Below are 20,910 nucleotides of genomic sequence, written 5' to 3'. Positions count from 1 at the left end.
CCTTATACTCAGTTCTTTTAAATAGCTTTTTTTATCGACAACTAAACAACAAGCAAACAAAGTCAATCTGTGGATGTCAAAACTAGGAGATGATAGAAGTCCTTGGAGGTCAGGATCTGAATTTGAAATGATTTTCACAACTTGGAGAAACTACTCCCAAATATTTAAATCAAATTCCTTCAGGAACAATCCAAAGTTCTGTGGCTGGGAAAGAGAGATGTGGATAGATAAGGGTGGGTGAAAGGTGGGGAAATAACCAGGCAGCTGCATATTTGCAGAAGACTGGAGTATTGAAGGGAATAATGAATTAAATGTTCTGGGTTCTGGTTCAGAATCATCATCCTCAAGATAAAACCAATATTTATTTTCCTTCCTTCACCGGGGTACTGCAACCCAGGTGCTCTCTTTCCCTGCGGATGAAGAGAAGGACAAAAAAATCCAGGTAAATCAGACAGAACACAGGGCACTGAAAAGCACAAACTGTGAAGACATGCCAAGGGAATTGGGTTTGTTCACTTTAGAAAAGGGAAGGCTGACAGTAACATGGCAACAGATGTCCGGTGCAGAGGTGGGGGCTGTGAACAAAACAGAGAGCAATTGTTCTCCTTGGTCGTGGAGAGGACAGATTTTTGTCTAGATTTACCAGGTAATGTCAGGGTGAGAAGGGCTGATGCAGTCATGCAAGGATGCTCCTTGCTGCTGGGTTTTTTTTTTCTTTTCCATAGGACAAGTCAGACAGTCCCTTTGGGAACTCCTGGCTTTGTGTCAGTGGGGGGAACTCATGCCATGCAGTTTCTCCTACAGCTGCACATTTCTACTCAGAAAAAAATATGAAAAAATGTTCTTATCTCTCAAGTTTCCATTTAAATGTTGCTTTCATTATATGCCAGAAATTGTTTGATTTGATGGTCTTGTATTGCTCACCATGAAAATGTCAACATTTATTCCCCATTACCATCCTCTGTATTGAAGATACTGCAGAATTTTAGCTCATAATAAGCCAGCTGGTCCATTACACATACCCTTTTTGTAACATCAATTACTGCCTGCTTTAGGCTCTCCTTCCTTCTCCATGGCAGCATCACTCCAAACCTTATTTTGTGGAAGATAAGATACAAAACAGGCTTATATAAATATTAATTGACAATGTTGGGAAAAAGATTATCTGGGAATCTGTCCCTTGGAGAGAACAGCAGAGCAGGCTGTTGCATTAAAAAGGTCTTAATGCAGCTCTCCAGCAGAACACAGACACCCTAGTGCCACCACCTATTGCAACCCAGACAGTCCCTTCTTTAAATTATACATAGGCTGAGAGAAGTCCTTGATTATAGGGTACATGAGCAATAACCCCACAGCTACTGTCTGCTGGTTTGTTAGAGTGGCAAACACCCTCAGATTTGCTTTCAGCTATTAATTAACTAACCAGTCATTAACTGCTGCTAACAATTGATTTACAGGGAATTATTGCTTAAATAGCAGGAGGTATTTAAGAGGAAAATAAATTAAAACAAAGAACTGTTGGATCCTTGGGTACAAAAAGGACTCCTTGTAATATAGAGCATGGCTGCTACAGCACTGTAATTACAGAGTGATAAACAGTGATTGGGAAGTACGTTCCTTTCCAGAGACAATGACATTATGTCTCCTGGAAAGAGCCCTTTTGTCTGCACTAATTGAATGATCTGAAATGAATGATGTTATCAGAAACCTAACTGAGGCAACTAATGTTATATTTATGGGTTATCAAAAATGTTTAATCACAGCTGCGGTCTCTCCGAGTTGTCTCATGGACACTGCAGCATCCCAAAAATATGATTGAGGGCTGGTGTGGCACATTATCTTAATTAGAAAAGAGAATTACAACTTCTTCCATTGGTTCTGCCTCCCTCCACACTGGCAGAACAAATGAGACCTATTAACCTAAGCATAAGAAAACGCTGCCTCCCAATGACACTTTTCCTCTCCCTGGACAGGGAGTGAACAAGTGGTTGCATAATTATTTTCCTAGGAAATCGTGACCCAAGTGAATTTTGGGAGCTTGTGACACGTGAAATCCCACTCTTGAGCCCCACTGTTGAATTTGCCCCTGTTTGTGCTGCCAAGGTCAGCGTTTGGGTTGACTAAGCAGGCGCTGCTGAGCAGCTCATGGTGCATCTGCCCTTTCCTGCACAAGTTAAACCGTATTTCACTGCCCTCTCCTGGAGTGAGAGGCTGCCTGCTCTGCTGCCTTCCAGGCCTTTTGGGTACCCCAGCACCAGCAAAAATGTTTTTGGGGCACAGGCAGGGCACTGCTGCTTTTTCAGACCTGAGCCTGCGATTTCTCTTGCTCTGAGGCTCTGAGTGCGACAGGTGGGAAAGGGATGGGAAGTATCACTGAAAAAATAGATCCTGTGCTTCAACTTTTGGGAATATTTGCTTTCATTGGATATATGTTTCCCCTTCACCTGCATTTTTGGGAGTTGGTTTCTTGTAAATAGGCTGCTAAAAGTGTGACCCATCCCATGGGGGAACTGAGTAATAATGCTGAAGGTGTTTTGCTTGAGGATTAGGTTACTGAAGTAGATAGGAGCTAAGGAAAGCATCTGACTTGCAGTGGTAAGAAAAGACACATCTTGGTCAATTTTAGGAAATAAATTGGCAAAGCCCTGACTAGAGTCTGTTCTGCTGCCTCCTGCCAGCAGCTGTGTCCTAACATGTAGTCCTGCCTCTCTCACTTTCATTTGCCTGGATAAATCAGTGGAAATTCTATACCTACGATGTGGGGACATGGAATCCCCCCGAAGGTTTCAAATCTTCAGTCAGAATCTCAGGTTTTGTATCCAAGGTTCGTAAATACTGCAAGAATTATTTCCTCAGTCCTGAAATGAATGCAGACATTTCTGAATAAAACTTTAAACTCACAAGCGTTCTCTTGCTCAGTTTTAGCTGGTTTGATCACCATATATATACATTTCTCTTTTGGTTTTGGCTTTGTTATGGATGTCCTGGAAAGGAAAACCTATGGTAACCTCTTGTCTTTTACATCTCCCCTGCCCTTTCATTCAATACAAATAGCTACAAAAGTATTTCACTTTTTGATTTCCTGTAGGATAGATAGCTGTTTATAAAAGGCTGTAGAGAACAACAAATATTAAGCAGGAAGAGAGGGTTAGGATATTTTGTGTTTCTTCATCCTACCATTCCTGAGTGGCTGGATCTCAGTATGTTTCTGTACCAGGAGGTGGCACTGATAATTGCAGGGATCTGCAGCTGACCCAAACAGAAAACTGCTAAAACCTCTCTGTTGACCAAAGTATGACTACAGTCGAGGAAATCTTCAAAAAAGATGTACATGTGTGTTTTAGCTTTATTTAGCTGCCTGCAGAAGAATGGGAGACAGCCTGTCTCTAGCCAAAATTCTCAATCCGTCTCAAAATGGCAGAGCAGGAGTTTTTTGAGTTGTCATAGGATGTGCAAAAATGAGTAGCTGCTGGCAAGGAGAGTATAGGTAGCAGAGTTCCCTAATGCATTTATAGTATTTCAATACCTCATCAAACTGTTATCCAGTCAGACATACCTATTCCTTCCAAAATATGCTTGACAAAGCTCTGGTGCTCCTGGGGTAGCAGAAATCATACTGGAGTGGTTTTTGGGCTGAAGACTCTTCTGTGATGGTTGTAGAACTAGAGCAAAAACCAGCCTAAATACCTTCAGGCACTGCAGTGCATGACTCCTAAATATCTGGGACAGGGTAAGTGTTTTTCTTCTTGGTATGAATAAACAGATATCAGAGGAGGGAATCCTACTAAAGGGGTTACTCAGACTTTGATCCATGGATGGTGGTATTCTGTAAGATATCTTGAGGCATCCTGTTTAAAATTTTCAAAAATATTTTAAAACTCTCATATATGCAAGCAAGGAAAGGAACAAACTGGAGAATTATAGTAGGAAGTGAACAATCAGATGTCAGCATGCCCAAGTCATGGATCTGATTGAAAATATTACAGTAACACTGCACTGAGTAGTCCTTGGGAAAAACAAATGTTTGTTTTTAATATCTATTATCACTCTTGCTTCCATGGTGTCTTTTCAGGACTGTGAGGAACAACAGCAGCTCCTGCATCTCCTGAGGATTCAGCTTTCCCCCACCCCTGGTCTGTGGGAAAGCAGAGAGGGCTTTTCTTGTCTTGGAAAATATGAAGGGGGCTTGTGGTAGCTCTTGCTTGAAGGCATTTTGGAGATACTAGAAGTGTGTCATTCAAATCTCCTGCCAGGCTAAGAAATTTTAAAGCTGCATTTGTGATCTCCAAAGAGTTTTATAATTGCCAAGCTGTAAGCATGAAAAGGGATGTCTTCCTCAAAACTCATTCTGGAGCTTCCCTATTTAGTTTCCTAAGCCTAATGGAGGCATAAGCACAAGGTGCTGAAATACAGCAGCTGTGCACATGCCCAGATGTGAAGCTCTCCTTGCACAAGGCTTGCTTCCAGTTCTTGGCTGGGCATCTCAAGCACAGCCCTCTGAAGGCTTACCCTGGCATGCCTGAGGAGTAAGATGTAGCAAGAAAAGTAAATAAATTGTGCTTCTCTGTTGGAGGATTCAATATTTTTAGGCAGTTGATCTGACTTTTGGTGGGATATAAAGCCCAGCTTCTCTCTCTAGACAGCCTATCCAACTTGAAGTGCAGATTTCCTCAGGCCAGGGAGCAAGCAGACTCTGTTTTCCAATTTTAGTTCTGTGAGTATGAAGGAGCCAATAAAACTAATGAAACAATGATTGATTTAGTTTGTGTAGTGATGGTTGCCTCTGATTATATCACCAGCTCCTCTCTAAACAGTTACCATAGTAATGAAAAATATCTGTAAGGATTTAGAGATTTTTAGGGACAACAAATGCATAATTTAGTCCAGGAAATATCCAAGAAAGAAGTGATTAGGAGGTGATGATACTGGATTACTTCTCTGGATGGTATTTCTCCGTGCACATCATGACATAGCCACAGTCCCTATCCATTTGCACACCTGTTCTTTGCTCTTAAATCTACATCTCCCAAGATCAATAAGGATTGTTTATTGAACAAATTTGCTTCCTTCTTCAACTAGACTCGGACAAACTCAGAAGAAAATGCCTTGCCTAAACAGCACAGCTCACTTTTTATGCCGTAGGAATGAACCTGACATTTATTTAATGTCATATCTCTTTTTTCTCACATTTAATCAATATTAATTGATCTCTAGTGGTCTTAGTTCAACTTAATGAAGTATGGCATGTTTGAAACAACCATAAAGCTGATGAAGTAGATACAGTAACTGCTTTGTTGGGTTTTTTTTCCCCCTGTTGTTATCTAATTAACGCTTTTTCTTCTTTTCCTTAATTTCTTCTTTCCTTTGGAATACAAATTCAAGGGACTTAATGTAGGTAGAATGATTCCATTGCTGTGATGTTGAACTGAAGTATTAGAAAAGCTGCTAAAATCCATGCCAGAGCATTAGTAGCAGCATTTGAAATGAGCTTATTTTATGTTCTCTCCAGTCAGATGGGGTTTTTTTTGGTGACTATTACAGAATTTAGGTCAAACTACAGTAAAAAGAGGCTCTGAATAGAGCCTATGAGTGATTTTAAGACCCTGATTAGTTTGTGGGTTTCAGGTACCTGAATGAGCTTTGTGTGAGGTGTTGCCTGCAGTCATGGATAATTCACAGACTGGTCATTATAATATCCCTTCTTCTTTTTAAATCTGAAACACAGGAAAGCATTTATTCACCCCCTCAGTTTTTCTTAAAGGCTTGATGTGTCATTAAGTCCCTGTTTAAGAGTCCAAAAAAATGTTTCAGGGGTTGAGTGTGAAGAGGAAATGTCTGCAACAAGGACGGTGAGCAGCTCTGAAATTGCCTACAAAGGCTTTCCTTGCTCCAAGCTATGCAAAATATTTGAGCAGAGGAAAGAGGAGAAGGCTGACATTTGGATTAAGAATTGTTGAGCTCTGAGTGTTTTTGAGATTGAAGATCTGGCAGCAAATAAGGTGAACCCAAGTGCAGTTATCTGTTTGGCTGGATTTCCAGGGCTAACAAGTCCCTCATGCAGGAAGTGTACAGCTTCCCAAGGGAGGAGTGGGGATGGAAAAACATTTTTTCACTGAGAGTACTTTCACAGGTGCTCTTCCCTTTTGACAATTATTCCCAAATAGCTTCTTTCCTTCAGCTGTGTGCAAGGCTCACTTGCACCTGGGTGTCAGGAATTTGCATTTGAAGGGCCATTTCTTGATGAAATATCAGGGCAGGGACCTTCACAATAGCCTTGAGATTGGTCTGTAGCTGTCTGGACTTTTTATCCAGCACTTCTCATCAGAAGTTAATTCTGTTTCACCCACAGGATTTTGCTCACGTTGATTTAATCCAGAACATTTAAGGTATTGACAAATAGTAAAGAATAACAACAAAGCACTAATTGAAAGCCTGAAAAAAAAAGAAGATAAGAGTCTGGGGTGACCTTATGGTGTCCTTTCAGGGAGGCCTAATGGAAAGCTTGAGAAGGACTTCTCACAAGGGCATTTAGTGATAGGACAAGGGGGAATGGATTCAAACTGAGACAGTACATTTAGATTACACATTAGGAAGAAATTCTTTCCTGCAGGGGTGGTGAGGCACTGGCACAGGCTGCCCAGAGCAGTTGCAGGTACCCCCCCTCCCTGGAAGTGTCCACAGCTAGGTTGGATGAGGCTTTGAGCAGCCTGTTCTAGTGGAAGGTGTTCCTGCCCATGGCAGGGGATTGGAAACTGGATGGTCTTTAAAGACTCCTCCAACCCAAACCATTCTATGGTTCTGTGAAAGAGAAAATCTTTCTCTCAGCTGGTTTCGTCTGAAACATCTGATGTTATTTCTGCTGAAGTGTAACTCCTCTATGAAGAAAACACTTCTTAAAGAAAAAGAAGCGTCACATGGTGTGAAAAGGAGCTTTCATTTGGTATCCATGTTGGAAGGAGGATATAGATGCAAAATACTGGTCTCTGTAAACTATTTATAGAAGATTGTTCCTTAATTTCCTGGGCATAGAATGAGAGGCAGAGAGAAATTCAGCTAAAGAGGGTTTAAAAGACTCTAAAAATCTTAGATTATTCGGTTATGATGCTTTGAGGTTTAATTTCTGTATGCAAAAAATACCCTTCTTGGGAATGATAATTTGATTTCTGTAGCTTATTTCCACAAGGGCTGAGCAGGTTTGTGACCAATCTGTCCATACCAGGTGAATTTGTTTCAGTTTAAATGGCTCCAAGACCACTGAAGGAATGAGAAGGAACACCTCTTACATCTTGGTCTATATCTGAAACCCAATTCTATGTACAGGAATGTCTCCTTGGAGAGTTAACACGGGCTGCTAAACACATAGAGGGAAAAGAGACCTTTTAAACACAATGTTCACCTCTTTGTGCGCATTCTTTTCTCAAGATGTTTTGGCCTTGACTGCAGGAAGCTTCTCCTGTCACTTTAGGAGCAAGCTTAAAGTCCACATAAATTCAGATGTGCCCCAGGAATGAAATAAAAAATAAAAATATGCAAGTGATAGGATCCTGATTCAGGATAGGATCTGGGTACCTGCACTGGGACTTGTCTGAAATTGCTTTGCTCTAAGACAGTAGCCTGGGTTGCTGGGATGGACCCAAGGAAACTTGAAAGACATTGTTTTGTAGGGCTGCTGGCTTTTCCTACAGTTCATCACAGATCTTGTTAGGAAATGAAGGGGAGGAAACTGGGCAACTACACTGCTCAGCCATGAGGAAATGCACAATGAGTGTGATGAAGCCAGCAGCTGCAGGACAATGGGAACAGGCTTGGAGCTATTTTTGTTAGATGTGAACAATCAATCGAACGTGTGAGACCTTATCATCTTCCCTTCTCGCCTTCTCCCCCCGCTTTTCTTCAACACTGGAAATCTTCCCAAAGAGAAACAGCTTTCCTTTTCTCTTAGAAGAGTTGATTACCGTAATAATTTTCTCTTTCATCTCAGAGCAGGTTTCTTTTGGAAGCCTTTGATGGCTTCCTCTGAGCACAGTTATTGTCTTGCTGTGGCTGAGTGACTTGCAGCTGGGTCATGCCCAGCACTGTGAAACCTGGGAGAGCATTTATCAGTATTTACAAGTGGGTAAGGGTCCCCTCACCTCTCACTTGCTGGATGTAGAGGCTGGAAGCATTTCTCCCAGAGTTACCCTCAGGGCAGAAATCTGAATTTGAACTGGGCATAGCTTTCACAGATGGAAAATAAACAGCAAGTGTTTCCATCCTATAAGATGTAATGAGAAAAAAATACATAATTAAGATGGTAATCAGTGCTCCAATAGCTGGATTCTCTGTTATTTTTATGACTCTTTTCTCAGAACAGTCCTTTTAAATGTCACTGCAATATTAGCTCCAACTTACAAATGGAAAAATAGAAGGACATAAACACATAATTTATGGTGTTAAGTGAAAAACGAAAGAAAAAACATATTTTTTGCTCTCTCTAAACAGAAATGCATTCTTACTTTATATTCAGATATGAGTGAACCCTCACAGTATAGTTATGTCTAATTTATGTCATCACAATGCTCTATGTACCAATACCAGATATAGTACCCCAGATTCTCATACTTCATAAATATGAAAGGAATATTAATTTCTAAATGAGTTTTTCCAACATCTTGTGATATTTCAAGCATGTACTGAAGCAGCACTTCAGGTTTGCTATCAATTTTTTTTTAATCTCCAGTTCTTTGCTGTGTAAGTCCTTCTCCCAGTGTTAAGCAGCCGATTAGTCACAGAAGATCAATACTTTTTGCTCTTCTATCAATTATCTTGGTATCACTGAGATCTGGCCAGAACTTTGTACCACAGTTCTTGCTACTACTTAAATTTCATTATAATGATATGTTTACATCGGTAACGGTTCGATCAAAATTGGATGTTTTTATAACACTTACCACAGTTTAGATTAACAGCTTACTTCCACTCTACTACAAGGAAACTGCTAAATTGACTGTGATTCCTAATCAATATAGCTATTATTCTTAGAATTTAAATAGGTTTTTAAGTGTTGCCCATGCTGCTAAATGTGACATGGATGTCCTGCAATTTGTCACCCAGCTGCTGCAGAATCCATTTCCAAACAGTCAATTGTTTCATTCCATTTCCAGTTACCAAACCCAGCAAGACTTAATTACTACCTCTTTTTTTTTTTTTTTTCCATTTCCCAGTGCCTTTCCTTCACCTAGGCTTGGTTTAATGAGCAGCAATGTTATATCATGAAAGAATCTCAGAATGTCTAATGACTCAATCCATCATCATTATAACATATCCATGCCTACTGCAGAGGAGATACTGCTGGTGGGTACAACTGTCTGATTCCTTCTTTAACCCCTGAGGATCATAAACTTTCTCTTATCATCCCATTAGAGTGATAACAACTCCTCACTTCACTTCACTTGTCCAAATATGCTTCTCTGTTCCCAATTTGTGTCTACCAGTTCACCATGATTTTTCTCAAAACCTGGCTCAATTTCAGTGGGAAGAGCTGCAGCTCACACTCAGCTCAGTATTTAAAATGAAGATCCCAGATTTCTCAGAGTGTTGGAGTTGATGGTCTCCACCTTGAATAATCATTCTTTGTCAGTGTTTGACTGTGTTTCATGGGAGGATCCAAGCATGTTTCTGAGCATGCCTCAGGCACACGCTGCTCCCATATTAGAGGGCACCAGTCCCTACTCAGTATATCCTCCTTGCTCTCTTGTGGGAAGGAAACTCACCCATGTGGTACCAGGACATTTTTGGGATAGGTCACTCAATGAAACTGCCAGGCACTTTTTGAACGTACGTGGGACTTGGGCACTGCTCAGCCCAAACGTACCCAAAAGAGGTTTGACCAACTTCTCTCCCTCTCACAGACCCTCCCTTGTTGCCTTCCCAGCTATCATGTGAGAGGGAGTTTTGGACTGGCATGTTTGAGCAAAAGCTTGGATAGATAAACACCATTCCATTGATCAGAGGTAAGATGGCATCCTGAGGGAGGCCGGCACTGTAGGCTAGGCAAAAGCTCTACTGAAAATAGATGCCTAATTCCTATTAATTTAATTTCTCTTGCTGCTCAGCTCGTGTGATGGAAGCCTTAAAAAAGGTGTTGGGTCAAACCTTCCCAGAGGTATTTTCCTTCTGGATGTAGCTCTACTGGACCAAAGTGATATAAAGACTAAGGAATAAGAGCTTCCAGACAAGTAAGTGTCTAAGTGTTATAGCACCATGCTTTTTATTTCTTGCCTCCTGACTGACTCCTTCTGAACAGAATAAAATAAGATTCAGCAAAGCCTTTTAACAGCTTACATTATTGTATAACTTGATTTACCTGGTTTCAGGGGGAAAAGGAGCTTCAAAACCTCTTCTCTGAAGCAGCTGGAACTCAACTTATCTCTTGCCCCTGTGGCCCTACCCTGAAAGGCTGCTGCCCTTTGACTTTGGCTCTGAATTGCACAGTGAAATGCTCAGAAACTAGAACCAGGTTTGGTCAGTGCTTCTGAGCATTTGAGAGCTCTGTCATCAAGACAAGAACTTTCTTTTCAAATCAACTCAGAGGAAAAAAAAATACACAAGAGGAACAGGAAAGATAACCTCTCAGCTCACACAACACAAAGCTGATTTTGGTGTCATTGGAGACAGACAATATTTTCAATCTAATTCTCACAACTGAGTCTGAGTTTAGTGAACCTGGGATCTGTTTCCACTCTCTCAGGCATAGTGAATCAAAAGTAGTTTCTTAGCAAATCCCAAATACACTGGGCTCTCCAGCTTATTGGAGTAGGCAAGACTGATGGGCCCCAGCCATGTAACTATCACCAAACCTGCTTCAGGAGTTCTAGTGTGAGCAGATGGGTCCCTTCAAAAGCACCCATCTCTCTCCACTGCTCCCTGCTTTCACAGGACATGGACTGAGTGGGTGTAAACAGTGCTCAGGCTGGGCTGGCTGGATCCTGTCCCATCTTCTAAGCAGCTTTCCTGTATCTAACGATGGAAAAAATCTTTCCCATTTCCAGTCCTTCTGCCTGAGATTGTACATGTGAGTCCTTTTCCCAGTGAAGAAGTTTGACAGGTTAGCAATGGCAGGTTGTTAATACTTAGATGACTTCAAGTACAATATCAGATTTGTTGCCTGGCTTGGGGTTTGTCTAGACGAGTTGTTTTATTAGATAGCAGATGGTTTGGAAATTGTTTACAGTGACAGGGCCGAGTATAATTGGAATTCTCTGTTCCCAGATCAGAAGGAATGGGATTGGAAAAGTGGAGAGCAAAACTCCCACGTTTCTCATTCAGATTGAAAAATGCCTATAGATATAGATTTAGATATAGGGGTGTGTGTGTGTGCATTATTGAGGGAAATAAGGTTCACGCTTTCACTCTGTTTATCATGGATCCTTAAGCAACTCTGATAAATCCCAGAACAAATTTCCTTGGTACACCCTTAGTACCAATATTGGTATAGTGAATTTACAGTCTTTGAGAGTTCTTCACTTTGAAGAAGGACTTTTGAGTTTCTCCTTTGCCCTTTGCTTTCTCTGTACCCATTCCACCCCCCTCTGCCCGTCTGTCTCTGCCCATTTCCTTTGGCCTTCATTCTCCTTTGCCCTTCTTCTCTGCCCTTCTTCTTTTTCTTCTCCTTCCTTTCTCTGCCTCCCTCCTGTCTCTGCCCTTTTTCAGCCTTCTCTGACCTTCTCTTTTTCCCTGATCCTTTGTCTTCTTCCTCCTTCATCTCCACCCCTCTTCTCTGCTATTCTGTTGCATCTGCCCAGCTCTCTCTGACCTCCTCTGACATTCTTTGAACTTATCTGACCTTCTCTTCATTTCTGTTGTTTTCTCTGCCCTTCTTTAACCTCTGCCCATCTCCACTCTTTCTCCTTTTCTGCCATTCTTCTCTTCCTTTGTCACCCTTCTTTGCTGCTCTCCTCTGCAGCACTCACCCCAGCTCTGCCCCTTTCTGCCCTTTTTTGACATTCTTTGATTTTACAGTCCTTCTTTCTCCCCTTTACACACCTTTTGGCCCCTTGGTCACTGCCTGTCCATCTCTACACACTGCTCTCATCCCTCTTTTGCCTTTCTCTGTCCTTCTTCACCTCCTCTAGCCTGCTCTCCCCTGTGTTATAAAACCATAACTATAGGCCATACCCCCAACTCTCTTTTCCTTCTTTTCTGCCGTCTTCTCTGCTGCTCCCTGCCTTCCTGTCCCCCTATCCTCCCCTTTCTTCCCCTTTTCACCTGCCTGTGTCATCAGGATACCTGAGTTAACACTTTATTTAGTGCTATTCCCCAGGATGAATAAATGTATTTTTTTCTGTACACTTGAAGCTAATGCTTGATGATAGTTGCACATCACCATAGAAACCAGGACAGGTTCTTCTGTAAGTCAAAGGTTAATTTATAATTATTTTTAAAATCATCTTGCTCAGATGCATCAGTGTAGACAGGACTAGTCCAAAAGCTTCTTCCTTATCAAATAATCTATCTTTCTATTCTAGCTCTTCCAAAAATACATTAACATGGCTCCCATTTGCTGAAGGCAGTCTCCATAAGGTATTATACAAGATTACTGTCTGGTTCTGAGTGTTTGTAGCTAAGTTTGCAATTGACAGAGTTACTGACAGCCCCAGCTCTCTGTGGGATGGCTGTGGACCAGAGCACAGATGACTCATTGTGTATGATGTTGTTTCACACCAAAGTGTTTGCTCTGTGTACTGAACATGTGTGCAAGTCAATAGCAAAAAGTTTGAGAACAAACACAGCTTAGATGGAAATAAATTCAAATTTACTGAAATCATTGTGCCCAAGTCAGAAACAACAATATAGAATATATATAAATGTCTTTTTAAAGGAAAAGTTTTACTTGGAATGGTTCTTGCACAAACCAATGTTTGAGGGTCAGGCAATGTGAGAAGAGGTCTTGGCATTTCCCTGCAGCAAAAGGAAATGATGGGCAGAAGGGAGTTTGGGTCACTGCTCAGATTTCTGCCATGCAGCAGCAATACCCAGTCATTGGGTGGCATTTTTCCTTTGGAAACACAGACTTTTGCCAAAACTGTTTTTCTCCCCCACCTGTCTCCCCAGCTGCCTTTTCAGAGTTCAGCAGATATCTGAATAACTGGTTTTATATTGGGAGCTATTTACTTACCTTGTTGCCAATTAACCCTCCCCTAAAGGCCTTGCACATCTGTAAGGTGTACTTAATAAAGTCCTTTTGATCTGTTAATGTCCTCCTAGGAACAGCCTCAGTCTCAGGCTGGCTCAGTCACATGGAGGTGTCCCCTCAGCTGCCTCCTCTCTCCCTAGCTGAACTAATACAGATCTCTGAGAACAGCACATTTCCTCAGTCCCTCAGAATGCTTGACTGTACCTCTGGGCCACATCTTCTTTTATTAAAAAAACCCTCTACAATGTATGTTGCAAGATTTCCCATCTGCAGGATGCTATACACATATAAAGGCAATCTCCTACTGTAATGTCCCCTTTATGAAGATGTGGTAAAGGGCACAGAAATAATCCATTTATCTGGTTGTCAGATAACGAATTGCTTTTGTGCTAGTGTGGGAAATTAAACTGTGTAATTTACTTAACAAATCAGGTTTCTCATGGAGTATGGGTATAAACCCACAAAGACTTCAGGAATCTTTACTGGGCTTTGAATTGTGTCCACAAGAACTTGTAGGTGACAGCCTAGTTCAGAGAGTGCTGTCTCATGGAGATCACTAGGATGAGTCACTTCACTTATGTGGAGGCTTCTATATGTGGTAATGTACTCAGAAAACTGGGGAGCAGAGGAAATCCTCTCAGTCATTCCCCCAAAGTCTCTGGCAATGTCCCTTCTGCAAAGTATTTCCACACCCTAGACCTACTCTTGCAGCCTGTGTGTTTCTGGAAGCACAGTAGCCAATGGAGCCAAGATGTTCACACCCTCAAAGAGTGGCCTGAGACATGGCTGAGCTTTGTCAGCTGCAAGGCTCCAGATGTGGCCAGGCTAGGACAGACAGGGAATTCCCATTTTCCTATGCTACAGACAAGCCACAAGGCTGCAGTACCATCCCTTTCTTTTCTGTGCTTGCAGAGGCTGAGCTGCAATAATGTCAGTTCCACTGCAGGCAAGGAGCCACCTCCTGGGACCAGCCTGAGGGACAAATCCAACCTTGAAAAACAGCCAGCAGGATGACATGCAGATCAAAGGGCTATTGCAGAGCTAAGCTGCAAGAGATCCCTTAGAGACTTTTTAAAGCATTTTAGCTCACCCTTAACTTCCTTGAAGTGGAGCACAGGTTCTCTCTGGAAGAAAAAGAAGAGGAGAGTTTGGTACATGCCCTGAAATGCACAGGCACCCGAGGAGCATTGCCATCTTCTGTACCTGTTTAGTCAGTGACTGTGTTGCTTGCAAGAGGTTTATTATTCCTATTGTACCTTTAGGAAAATTACCCCACAAATCTCTGAGGCTGGAAAAACCCTGTTTTGATGACATTTAAACTTTTTAAGTGTGATCACAAAAATTTTAAATGTGGTGTGTGTGTGTATCCAATGTCCCACAAAGTGTGGGCAATGTATATGGGTGTGAAAGAATTTTCCCAAGAGCAAGAGGTAGAGCAGTTATTTCAGTATTTCATGTGCCTTGGTAAATTTGTTTTAAATGAGGGAAAGAGTGGGAATTTTGTTTTGTTTTGTTCTCTTTTTTCCCCAGTTTCCATGCTGTAGTTGGATTTATCAGTCCGTCAATGGACATAAACAGTGTAAGTGCGTGAGAGTATCTGCATGCCAGTGCAGGTTTCCAAAAGCATACAAACTACAGTGAGCCATCCTATTTTGCAGTTAAATTCCATGTCTCTGATGGATTTCCCCACACTGTTGCTAGGAGATGAAGGTAATGCCTAACAAAGGATATATTGACAAAAAAATTTTCCAGAACAAATCTATCTTGTTATGGTAAATAGAGACTCACATAAAATGGATATTGCCGGATTTATTTCATTAGTGGTGGCACTGGCAAAATTGTATACATAAGTGAAGGTGAAATTTCCCCATCACAAATGCAGTTTTGTTTTGTTGACATGAAGACTTTCAGTGTGTTTAATGCCAAAAGCGCTGCTGCCTTTCAGTGTGGTTTGTTGCTAGGCTAATAGGAGGAACACATCCTACATCAGCGATTTTCCTACTTCCCTTTTCTGCTATTTCTCCCTTTCAGGAAGAAAAGGAGCTTATCAGACTGGTTCCCCTCTTTTCATGACTCTTCTGGGAGATGTGGATTCCTTCTTTTAAAGCAGGGGGAAAGTGTGCATGACCTGGGACATGTTGAGATTTGGCAAAGAAGCAGCTAAATGCAATGGAAAAGCAGATCAACCTCTTGCTTTATAACTCCAGGCACATCTGCATTAAAACAAAACACAAATGGAAATCTAATAAAGAGAGGAACTTCAGGAATTCTCATGGAAAGATTAAATTTCTAGAGAATGAGAAATTTTCTCCCTTTCTTCTGGTGACATAATGAACACACAAATATATTTGAACAGCAAAAGCCAACACAACTTGAGCCATACAAAATAAAAATTTTGCTGTGGAAAAAGTTTAATTCTGGTGTGGCATTTATATTTTCCCATCCACTGCCATCCCAGCTGTTCCTATGCCACCACAGGAATCTCTGGCTCTGAACACATGCAAGTAAACAACTTACTGTCCAGAAAGATGAGGTCAAGGCTGAAAAGTAGACTGCCTCTTTCAGGGTAGGAAAGGAGCCAGGGAGAAACACATTCCTCTTCATTCTCCTATATGCATCATTGCACAGAGGGAACAGAGAATTAGAACTTTTTTGAGTTAAAACTACTGTGTCCCTGACTCCACAACTGTGCAAATATTGGGCTGGTTTCATCTCAGGTGTGAATCTGCTCACACAGGCAAGGCCATCTGCACTGACCAGTGGCAGGTGTGGTCCCCTCCTCCTCTGTTCACAAATGAATGGTGTGGAAGGGAATGAAAGCAGAAACTGTCACTTCCTATCATCTCACTCCTCGGCTGGTCCCCTCTTGGGATGTCTGTTTTCCTTCTGCCTTGCAGGGTATAGTGAAGGTGAACCCACCAGTTGGCCAGAAAAATTCAAGTGGGAAAGGAGGTGACACGTCATGCCTGGAGTCACTCCATACCATCACAGGCCGTTCTCTGTTTTGGTGGGAGGGAGGGAAATGCTGTTTCTGTGGTATTGATGAGAAAGCCTTCAAGAAGCACTCTTTCCACCACAGTTCTGAACATCTGTGTCAACTTTTGTAGCACTGGTAATCACAAACAAAAGTTGCCACAAGTCAGAAATGTGCATTAAATTTGTCGCTTGCAGAGGGTTTTAACTAGACAGGAATGCACTGAGATGTTATCTCTATTTGTTTTGATGGGCAGGAGAGAGAGGGGACAGCTGGGAAGGGCCTTGCAGCTCCTACTGTTACTGCACTTATCCGGTTTTCTGCTGTAATATCCTGTTTTTAGATGCTTGCATTTTAGCCAAGCATCAACCATTTAAGATAAGACTGACCATGTTGGAGTGGCGCCGGCCTGCACCTGTGAAATATAAGTTTAAAAAAAAAGTGATGTAATTTTTTTCCAGCTCAAAGCCAAGTGAGGGGGCGGGGGCAATATTTTATTCTATATTAAAAGATCACTGCAATTTCTTTGCTTTGAGATTTGGCATGGCGGTAGCTGTTAGGTGAAAAGGCTGTTTGCTGAACATATGGCAAACCAAGCACATTTAGCCAAAGTAAAAAAATAGTAACAATGAGCCCTTAAAGCACAAGCAGAGCACACTTGCATTCAGCAGAGACTTGTTTCTCAAGATTGTGTTGCTTAAGGATTTGCTCTTATAGATGTGTCCTGTTGGTTTCCCCCAAGTTACAGCTCTGCAGGGTGTGGATCCTCTCCCCACAAACCTGTCCGCTGAGCCTGGAGCGCAGTATAGGAGGCACCTCGTGGATATGTGCAGAGGTACAGCTAGAGAGTGGAAAGCAGAGCAGAACTGGGAGCTTGGGCAACCTCCACCACAGCTGAAATGTGACTGCTCTCTGCTAGGTAGCAATGGGCTGAGGCTGAGTGCAGTGGGATGACAGACTGCAAACAAAGCACAGCACCAGTACAATACACCAGGCAACCTGGAGTGGGAGGTTTGGGAAACAATCTGTTTGATGGGGAGAGAGGGAGAAAAGATAGCAAAGATGACAAAGGAAATTTTGCGAGGAAGGGAGATTTGCTGGGTAAAATCTGCAGACAGATTGTGAAAATCAGGAGCTCTGAAGAGAGGCAACAAGTTGCATATTAAAATAGGGCCATGGCACAGGGGCAAGGACTACCAGGACACAGTAAAGTAACAACATCAAGAAATTAACAGAACAGGAAAGGAAAAACAGAGAGAGCTTTTCCTTCTTCTTTTACATTTATGCCAAGTGCATAATGTAAAAGAAGAAGGAAAAGCTCTTTTTTTCTTTATCCAGCCCATTGCAGTTCATATCCAAGGGTCATATATGGGGATGGTTAAAAATCAGAATAAAGTTTTCTTCAGACGTTTGCAACTTTAGGCTGAGCAAAGTACCCACTCTGTTTGCTAGACACACTGTGTCTAGCACAATCTTTGTGGCACTGGTGGCTTCTTTTCCAAAAGATCATAGGTAGGATGCAGTTAAGCTCCTATTTTCTACTGTCTGTTGTAGAACAGAAACTTGCAGATGCTCTTGAAAGCCATACTCATACCATTGCTCAGCCTCAGAGAGCTCCAAGTGCTGTGAAAGGCAACAGTCTTTGTGATTTTTGGGTGTCAGCCAGAAGTTGAACATGGACTTTCAAAGCACTAGAGTCCCTGTTAGTTTAAACAGAGTTTAGACCATCAGGTGTGATGGCTGCAAAGTTTTGGGAAAAGGTTGGTGACCAGGGTGCACTGACAATAGAAAATTTTGGACTGCCAAAGAATTAATCTGAAAAATGCTCTTATATGATATTGACTCTGCATCACTGTCATTTGTCAGGTATTTACTGGACTTGAACAAATTGTCTTCAGCAGGCTTGAATCAGCATTCAGTCAGTTGGTCAAATGTGACTGAACTCTGTGGCCTCTTAACTGTGAGACCACAGTTAAGATGTTAAATGTATTTTTGTTCCACTGCGTATTTTTTGAAAAAAAAGCATTTTCCGGCATGTCTCCAGTATTACAGGGACCACCATTACCCACATATTTATTTAGCTCATGCACGGGCAAATTAAAATGGAAAAAGCCTTTTCACAGAAGCTGCAAATAGAAGAAAATCTTAGCTGTATGCAAAATTCTATTTCTTCTGTGGTCCTGCCCTTACAAGGAGCAGACACAATTCTTTTCCTATCCATCCAAATTAGATATTTTTCAGTACTTGATCATAATATTCATCTGCCTTGAGTGGCTCCTGACTTTGTGAAGAGCAGATGGCCTGTGATAGCTGTGGGCTGCTGCACTGAATGTCTCAAAGCTCACCAGAGTGGCTTTAGCTGCATTACTTTCTCCTACATTCCTAACACTGTTCTTCTGACATCTTAGTTTATTAAGTGTGCCTTGGGCTGTAGTCTTGTGTCCTCTTCTATTTTCCTCTCTCCTCTTCTCACCTGTGAAGAGTGTTATTAATTCAAATATATTTCAGATAACTCTGTTCACTGAAACCATATATATATATTATGGGGCTCTCTACAGAAATGGCTGGAGTTGGCTTCAGTTTTGCACTCTGCTCTCAGAGAGCAGGTATTAAGTTTTCTGGGGTCTGTCCAGGTATATAGACATAACAAAAGATTCCACAAATTTTATGGAATATATACAGAATATATAAAGGATAAGACAGGAAAACTCTGGAAACATGAACAATAGTTTATAGTTATCTGTAAACTGTGAAATACCAGATTATTTCCTGATTCAAGTATGAGCATATATACATGGTATGATAATCTTTATACAAATGATGTTGAACTCAAAAAACCATTGCAATATCCCACAAAGATTTTTTGAGGAAAAAAAAATATCTCTGTTAAGGTAATTTTGTTTTCCTTAAGAGACATTATGAGTTAATTGCTTTGAAAAGAAAATCTTTTCTAGTGTTCCTGCTTCACTCTGTGTGAGAGACTGAAGTGTTAATGACTCAAAACAATTTGTGGAGTGAGTAATTGTCTCATGTATGCTGACCTGAGAGGAGCTGTCCTGTCTTAGAAGGGGTTGTAAACCATCAAAGACCTCCAAAGTGCCCACAGACTCCTTTCTGGAGCCTTTCATCCCTGATGAATAAGGACTGCAGTCATCACCTCAACCAACAGCTCATCACAGGATTCATGTGTGGTGACATCTTTCTATTCTTATCCTTTCTTTCTCTTTCTTTCCTTTTTTTACATATTTTCTTGTTGTTTCTATGCTTTTATATTGCTGTATTCCTACAAGTAATAACCCCAAAGGCTACATATCTCCTTTCCATTGCAACCAAATTGTTCTAAAATAAACCCTACATGTATATATTTATGAACACTGATCGTTCAGTGTTGTTTGAGTCTAATTCACCCCAAGGGATCTATTAAGGAGATGCTGAGGTACCCTCACCTGCAGGGGCAGGTCATAACGTTCTTTTCGAAGAAAAAATTATTTATGAGGCAGTAATTAGTTCTTAATTCTTCACTGCAGTTACCTCGTCAATCTATTAGCATGAATTTCATCATGTATGAAACCTGGCCTGTTTTTCAAAGCACAAAGTCTAAAGACAAAAATCTAAAAGTTCCTTGTAGAAGAAATAGTGGTTGTGTTCAAACACTAAAAAAGTTTCTTTATTGTTTTCTCTTCTACACTCAGAATGTCTTAGAAATTGCAAATGTACAGTCGTTATTTAAAGTAAAAAGTAATTTCTAATAGTAGAACCTTAATGAAGATCTTCTAAGAGAAGGATACAAAGTTAAGTAGATTGTGGGAATTCTACATTCCAAGTAGATGGAATGGGATGTCAAATGTAATTGCAGAACTTCTTTGACAATTAAGGAAAGATATTCAAAACCTTAGCAGAACCTTTAATTCTTATTGAGACATAATTGTGATAGCGCTGTTGTGGCCTCATTCCAAATAGAGCTTTATAATTAATTAATAAGTCATGGAGATTGTATTATTATTATTATTATTATTATTATTATTATTATTATTATTATTATTATTATTATTATTGTTGTTGTTGTTGTTGTTGTTGTTGTTGTTGTTGTTATTGTTGTTATTGTTGTTATTGTTGTTATATTATGATCTTCCTTTCTGCCTTTCATTTGTGTCATGATGATGTGGTTTTCCTTCCATACAACTGCTGTTAAACTCATAAAATATACAGGATAAAGTTTTGTTTGGATCCAAGTGCGGCATGCAGAGCAATCTAGCTGCAGTGCTGTTAATTAGACCACAGCTATTTTGCATATCAAATATATCTGTTTGAATTTCAGCAGGAGTTGGTGTAATTTAGATACAAAGACTGCAAAGACATGGGGAGGCCTTTGTGTGTAAAGATACCGCTTAAATGTAAACCACTGTGCTTTGATACCAACTACATGAGGTTTGATCAACAAAGGGGGCTGGGGAGCACCAGCAGCTCCCAGTGGAGATGGAGCTGCTCGGATCCTCACTGAGAGGGAAGCAGCTCCTCTCCTTTCCTCCCCGGGACTTTGCTCAGGACGTGGGGCTCAGGCTCCTCAGATCTGTGAGCAGTCTGGCAGAAGGACCTAAGGGATGATCTAATGGTATTTTTTTAAATTAATTTTCTACCTATGTTCCTCTCTTTACTTCTCACGCAGCCCTTGCTGTAATAGAAAGAGAACTGCCTTTCTAGCACACTTCCAAGTCCAGCCCTGGACATGGCACTTAGTAGACCCTTGCACAAAGCCTCCGCT

The sequence above is a fragment of the Serinus canaria genome, chromosome 4, assembly GCF_022539315.1.
Source record: "Serinus canaria isolate serCan28SL12 chromosome 4, serCan2020, whole genome shotgun sequence".
NCBI classification, from domain to species: domain Eukaryota; kingdom Metazoa; phylum Chordata; class Aves; order Passeriformes; family Fringillidae; genus Serinus; species Serinus canaria.
The sequence above is the reverse complement of the archived record's forward strand: the minus strand, read 5'-3'. Positions refer to the sequence as shown.